This window comes from Maylandia zebra, linkage group LG1 (genome assembly GCF_041146795.1).
Source record: "Maylandia zebra isolate NMK-2024a linkage group LG1, Mzebra_GT3a, whole genome shotgun sequence".
NCBI lineage: Eukaryota > Metazoa > Chordata > Actinopteri > Cichliformes > Cichlidae > Maylandia > Maylandia zebra.
The window spans coordinates 40,621,997-40,629,751 of NC_135167.1; the positions used below are offsets into that span (position 1 = coordinate 40,621,997).

Genomic DNA, 7,755 nt, shown 5'->3' on the forward strand with positions numbered 1-7,755 from the left:
CTTCGAGTGTCTCGGTATTTTTAGTGAATCTGTTTAATGTGTTCAATGCAACTTTTTTAATGCATTTAAAATATTTTATTCATTCAACCAATTAATTAAATCATTTAATTCAATTTAACTTTATTTATATAGCACCAAATCACAACAACAGTTACCTCAAGGTGCTTTATATTGTCAGGTAAAAGCTCCACCATAATACAGAGAAAAGCCCAACAATCATATGACCCCCTATAAGCTGCACTTTGGCGACAGTGGGAAGGAAAAACTCCCTTTTAACAGGAAGAAACCTCTGGCAGAACCAGGCTCAGGGAGGGGCGGGGCCATCTGCTGGGACTTTATTTCAAACATAAGTGACACGTGATAATACACACTGAAGACATCAAATTCACATGGAATATATAAAAAACAATTTCCTGTTCAAAAAGGAGTCGGAGGAAGCAGGTGCTCATCTGTTATCTTTATTAGTTCTGATTATAGAATGTAAAATATGCATATATGCTGTAAAGACTCATGTTATACTAATACATAGATCTTTATAGATTAATCTATAAGTATATTATCACAGTACAACCACAAAAATATTTAATCCTCTGCCTCATCCATGCTTTACAAGTGTTTTATATAATTTCTATCAAACTGGTTTATATTTGTATATTTTTTTACATCCTAAAACATCAAATCTGTTCACCTGCTGGTGTGAGCCATGATTCCATCAGGAAGTCTCACAATGGCACAAAGCAAACATGACAAATATGTGAAGTGATAGTAAAGAAACTGGACTTCATGCACCTGACACTGTAGCTCCATCCTGTCCAAGTCTACTTTGTCTCCATTATACTGACAATGAGGAAAGCATGGAAAGGTGAGTGTGAGGACTTGGAGACACAAGGCTGAGACTGAGCTGGCTCGGACATGTGCAGAGGAGGGACAGTGGACATATTGGACAAAAGATGCTTAAGATGGAGCTGAGGAGGAAAAGAGGAAGACCTCAGAGGAGATTCATGGATGTGGTGAAGGAGGACATGCAGAGGGTTGGTGTGACAGAGCAGGATGCTGAGATCGGTGTGTTTGTGGTGTGGACCCAGAAAGCAGGCAAGAGAGAGACGGAACTGAATCTTAACACAAAGCGAGACGTTTATTTGGCTGAAAAAACACCAACACAAAACAAGGCCAGGCGAACAGAGGCCAGTACAACACTAAAACCTGAACTGGGAATGATTATGACAAGAGAAACATTGGAGGTTACTGTCTATATGCACTGGTCCCTCAGCCTGTGTATATAAAATAGTGCAACATAGAGATAGTTTTGTATACGCCTGCTTTATTCACCGACTCTCAGCTAACCAACTGCATGAGCTGCAGCTCTTTAATAACAATGGTTTGTGAAGTCATGTTAAAATTTCTTTCACATTGCATCGTTGTTTTCCCGTTTTAGAGGTTTTTTGATCGTCGGCCCCTGTCTTGCAGTCTGTGTTGTCTGTAACCCTGTGAGAGTAAAGATGGAAATGAAGGAGAATTTTCCAGCTGTCCCAACATCCTCTGTGTGGATCCCAAACAAGGATGGCAGCAGTAATTAAACCACGCGGCTGTTTGTTCGGAGGCGTGACGGGTTCACGGGCAGGAGGAGAAAGATGAAAAGAGGCCATTAGCTCTGACAACAGGACAAAAGAAAAACAGCACGATGCCACTGACTCGACACAAAGCTGCTGTCGCTGAGAGCTAAGAAACGTGAAGCAGTGTGGATCAAAGAAGCACGACTCAAACATGTCTGTGTGAACGCAGAGGCACACAGTTTGCCTACCTGATTAAACACAGGTAGAATTTAACATGTTTAATGCCTCATGTATGAAAAACATGCCGACTGTGTGTGTCAGCGTCAGTTTAAACAAACACGTGCGTTAGAATTTCATTTACACTGAAACTGGCAACAAGTTCTTTACTCAAACTGCTGATTTGATAACATAATGACTTCAGAATAATTAAACATCAGCCCTGCTTTCACTCTGACACTGCATCAGCCACTCAGTTCAAATTTACCAGGCAAACGTTTCCAGCTACCGGACCACAAGAGGTGAATCTGCAACAGGCTTTCCTGGCATTAAGTATTCAAAGGACCTGTCAACCACTCAGTAATTTAAATAGAAGCTGCTGAAACAACTGGCAAACATAGTCATTGACACGTATAAGTTACAAAGCTTTTTCCAAGGCTCCAGCAAACCACAGTGAGCGCCATCATCCACACATGGTGCACAGTGAGCAGTGATGAACGTCCCCAGGAGTGGCAGGGATAAGAAGAGTACGCCGACAACATCAGCGACTCATCCAGGCCACAGATTAACCCAGAACAACGTCTAAAGATCAGATCTTGTAAGATGATATTGTTCGGTAAACAGTTTGATGATTGTTTACGAGCAGAGCTCGGGTGAGTCCGGTGTTCAAGGAGTGTCTGTACACGAGCCTCACCTCAGACGCAGAGAATTACAGGTCATCCAAGCATTTATGTGTTCACGACACATCTGTGGTTTAACTTAGTTTAACGTATCATCTGCATAGAAATGAAAAACTGTTCAGTGTTGTCTGATAATATCGTGTGAGGGAAGCATGTGTAGTGTAAAGAGCCCAGCCTATCAGAGAAATACAAACCAAACCAGTGCAGCTTTTAGCTTCAGTTGGATGAGGATTGGTTGATTGTAGCTGGATGAAGACAGAGTGCAGTAAAGTTTTAGACTTTTTTTAGCTTTTACATTGAAAGTGTCAGTAAATTGTATAAAGGAGCTGCAGCACTGAGCTCGAAAACTGTCATTTAACTTAGAGGAGAAACTAATTAATGGACTTTCTGAGACAGAAGCTAAAATCTGATAATTCTTCTTTTTGTGCAGGGCCGACACTCAGCTTTGATAAAGCTCAGTTTATAGTTCATTAATTCTGTCCCTTACAGCTGTGTGTGTATATATATATATATATATATATATATATATAAAAACACCCAAAGCTCGGGTCCTCAGAGTCACCGCACCTAGTGCTCCGATTACCACGGGGACCACCGTTACCTTTACCCTCCACATCCTCTCGAGCTCTTCTCTGAGCCCTTGGTATTTCTCCAGCTTCTCGTGTTCCTTCTTCCTGATATTGCTGTCATTCGGAACCGCTACATCGATCACTACGGCCGTCTTCTTCTGTTTGTCTACCACCACTATGTCCGGTTGGTTAGCCACCACCATTTTGTCCGTCTGTATCTGGAAGTCCCACAGGATCTTAGCTCGGTCATTCTCCACCACCCTTGGGGGCGTGTCCCATTTTGACCTCGGGACTTCCAGGTTATACTCGGCACAGATGTTCCTGTACACTATGCCGGCCATTTGGTTATGGCGTTCCATGTATGCCCTGCCTGCTAGCATCCTGCACCCTGCTGTTATGTGCTGGGTTGTCTCATCTTTACACAGCCTGGGGTCTGGCCTGGTGTGATAGAGCCCAGCCTCTATGGATCTTGTGCTCAGAGCTTGTTCCTGTGCTGCCACGATAAAAGAGAGCGTGCATTACGAAGGAACGTTTTTGTCACGAAAACCTTTTATGGATCAAGTTTTGTTGAAACTTTAAAAAGTAACGCTGGTTGTTTGTCCCTGTTATGACTCAGCTGAAAGTTACCTCTGCTGATTAATATCAGGACCTTCAGCTGCTGATTCTCTAAACGTTGAAGCGCTCTGACTCACAGAGGACTTTAGTAACGCTGTTTAATTAAAGCAGGTTCAGCAGGTCTTTAATTACCTCAGCACACATGTGCAGGAAGAGCCTCCAAACTAAGGAGGTTAATGAGGAGCAGCCAATCGGAAGCTGCTGCTCTGTGCTTTAAAAAGAATGACGGGAACTCCAAACGGTGGCTTCAGACTGACAGAGCAGACATCAGAAGCTTGGTTTTCATGCAGATGGCAAAACAAAAGCCCCTCAGTCTTTCCTTTTACACTTTACAGGCTGCGTTTTATTGGATTCATTCCACTGAAGCTCTCGGAGGATAAGAAGCACTTCAGGAAATACTCCGACACTCATCCTTTTGGGAATGTTTCCCTGTGTTTCACTTAATCTCTCACAAAGAGCAGAAACAGAACTGCTGCTGAATCACTGCCCTTCTCTGCAGTTGAGGACATTTCCTGATTTATCCATGATGGTCTCTACTGCTTTATGTTTACAGTGTAAACAATGGATGCAGTCATCCATCCATCCAGTTCTGTTCTGTTTATCCTCATCGGGGTCGTGGGGGGCGGGATTAATGGATCAGCTTCCATGGGGTCCCGGTGATGTTGCACACAGATATCCTGTACCGAACGTTTTTGTATTTTTTCTAAAATAACTTCAGTGTAACTTTTGTCCTGCTCGCTAAATTTCCCTGTTTTCCATTTTTATTTACAGAGGACACGTTTATGGCTCGCTGTGAGGCAACAGTGCTGACCGCTGCAGCGCCGTGCTGTCCGCTTAACTCCAGAAAATAGTGAATTTCACACAGTTCAGTGGGCTACAAACACTAGTGTCGATCTGATACCAGCGTTGGTGTCGATATTTGGATCGATCTGTCCACCTTTGCCTTACAGGTGCTTTTCCAGTCCTACGGGGAGTCAGTCTGTCTGTCCATCACTTTGGTCCAACCTGCTATTGTTTACTGTACGGACACTTGTATCAAGGAAGTGATTGTTTATAGCAGCTCTCGGGAAACTGAAGTAACAAGGACTCTGCCATTATTAACACACAAACACATCAACACTCAGAGTCGTGCTGTTAGAGTGAGTTACAGATGTGAGCGAGCTGTTGGAGGTAATGACTCAGACATTTGTGTATTTATTCAAACATCCTACATTAATGGTTTAATACAGTGAATACTTGGTGAGGAAAGTTTTTTGGACTTTAAATGGCAACATATTTTCAGAAGCATCGTCAATAAACCAACAACCACATAAACAACCAGCTATTACAGTTGTGCTAAGCTAAGCTAAGCTAAGCTAAGCTAAGCTAGGCTAGGTTAGGTTAGGTGAGCCTTATCTTTCTCCACAGACCGACAGATTCATCTCCTCTAACCTCTGCTGAAAATGAAAGAGTCTTCTGTTTCATTTGAGAGCATGATTACACAATATTGTGATAATTTAACATTTCAGTTTTACTGTTACAAACATGTTTCATGTAATCTGACAGATATATATGTGAAGCAGCTAACTGACTCCAGTTTACTGGGTCAGTCTTTCCTCACAGTTTGACGTTAGTGATTCCCTCCTTTAGCTGAGGAGCAAAAGAAGATTTTCTGTCCTGTTTTGTTCTGTCTGATATTCTGATAAAACCTATAAGTAATGCAGAGGATAATAAATATGATGAAGAGAATCAGCTTTTAGTTTAAAAAATACTTTCCAACTCTCAGCAGCCAGTATGTGTCAGAGCCCCAGTGCTGAAGGACACCTCGTGGGTGACGGGGAGATGCAGAAGACACAAAGCGCCATGGGTTGTGTAAGAAGCTGTGATGTCACCACATCCCTGTAACCAATGATACTGACTCTCAGTCTTCTGGTGTAAGCTCGGCGTCACCACTCACATCAAACCTCAGCATCAGCACCGGTGTGAGAACAGAAAAAGTCCGAATAGGGAGCAGAGTATTTTGGAAGGGTGAGTAAACAGATTTCTACGTTTCTACTCCAACCGAGCACTCGAGGCCCTTTTTACAACAAACCTCATTCAGCCACACACTCACACTGGATTCTGTCCTTGAGCACCTTATCTAACGTTCACGCACACTCTCACTCCTCTCCTCATCCTTCCAGCTGTTGCTGCGTCTCCTCTGTAACGATGACAAAGACGGACCTGCTCAAACACTCGCACCGTAAATCCTCCCCTCGGGGTGACAAAGGGTCGATGTTTCTGGAGTGAAAGTCAGAAAGGAGGTTTTACCATGACAAGCACTGGGACCTCATAATGAAATGCCCCCTCCAGTTTGAGTGATGGTGTCATGTGTGGCTGTGTGACAGGCAGGACTCATACACAGACTGTAAACTGTAAGCAGCAGCTTTAATGCTGGGAACGTCCTCCATGAAGTAAACTCACAGGAAAAACAAACCAAAACCCTGAACATGAAACTAGAAACTGGAACACAGAACAAGGAGTGACAGAAACGACACGCAGGGACACATGGAGCGGTACGACGGGACAACAAGCACGGAAGACTGAGGACGAAACAGGTGGAAACACAGCTGGGACTAATCAGACATAATGAGACACACTGCACACAGGACAGGGACTATCAAAATAAAACAGGAAACACCAAAGACATTCACAAAGACTCAAACACACTGTGGAGACACGGCGACATTGACACGACTTCATCAATCAATAACTGACTTCAGGTCCATTTTGTACATCGTCTGTTGTCATAGCTACATGCTACACAGTCTTTGCAGCCTTTCAGTGTGAGAAGAACATCGCGTCTGTGCGTTGTGCGCACTTTATAAAAATGTCACCTGGTGGCACTTCAGAGGCGTCTTTAACGCTGGAAGAAGTCAAATGTACCTGTTGGGCGTGAACAGCTGCATCCGCCATGTTGCTGTCTGTCTGAATTATCTGCACTTCAGCTAAACAACACAAAACATCACAAATCAAAGACACAATGTTACTATGGAGGGAAAAATCAGCTCCTCCTCACACACTCAGCTTATCTGACTCTGAACGAGCTGTTATCAGGTTATTTGGTTGGTTAAGGCTCAGATGATTGTCTGACTAGTTGTTGACCATCAGCAGGAGTTCAGGTGGTCTCTCAGTCTGATCCATACACAGGAAGTCACCTGACTCTCGATGGTGGCCAGGTCTGAGTATTTCCCTCTGAGTGACTTGCGGGTCATTTTCTTGCTCACGTACTCGAGTTGAAGAACGTGGTACGAGAAGGCGAGAGCAGATATTTATCAGCTGATAGTTTTCATCTGGTGAGAATGTCAGAGATCATCAAAGTTACTCCGAGTAATCGTGAGCCGTGATGTAAGTGTTCGTATCCTGCTGGGTTCACACGCTGATGTCAGCCCGAACGAGGAGAGATCCGACTAACGCACGGCGCTGATCGAGGTCGGGAATGGAAATGGGTATTGATCACGATATGTGATCATTCATTCTCGTGGTGTCACGATCATAGGCTGTATAATAGGACACAACCATATTTTGATCACTTCCATTTTTCTTACTTGGAGCCAGGATGAAGCTTTCAGCTGATGCTAGCGAGCTGAAGTTATGCAGCGTGCAGCTGCGTGGTCCATCGCATGTCTGCAGTTAGTGCAATCATTCACGCTCAGAAACTCCATGTTTTATACACAGTTTAGTTCAGTCATGTATTTTATGCTGTGAAGTAAAATCCTCCTTTTAACGACTTTAATGTCTGTTTCTATTTTAAAACTAATTATGTGGTAAATTCACGGATCCCATGAAGCTCACTGCACATCTGTTCCTACACACTGGAGTTTAATGCTGACGGTGTTATGTGAAGCCATTTATAGTTTCTGTATCAGCTGAAGTCCGGGGTTGATGCTCGCCGTGAGGAATCACGGTTAGAAGGAGAAGATCAGAGCTGGAAAATATTCTGAAATCACAGAAAACGGTGGAAATTTGGGGTTCCCAGCCTCTCGCTGTGAAGAAGAGACGAAGGCTTTCAGCTGTGATGAGGTGAACAGTGCGGTGTTAGCTGGCAGCTGCTGATGCTGGAACAGGATGAGAGCCGGGCTGAGTGACAGCTCAGTGCTCCCC

General features: G+C 43.7%; 1 long non-coding RNA gene across 1 annotated transcript; it reads left to right on the forward strand.

Annotated features, from left to right (window-relative positions):
- The first annotated feature begins 4,678 nt into the window (after positions 1 to 4,678).
- LOC143413914 (uncharacterized) lies at positions 4,679 to 7,376 on the forward strand. The gene is made up of 3 exons (XR_013094510.1): positions 4,679 to 4,803; positions 5,399 to 5,640; positions 5,796 to 7,376. It is a non-coding gene; the product is annotated as an uncharacterized LOC143413914 (long non-coding RNA).
- Positions 7,377 to 7,755: the final 379 nt, after the last annotated feature.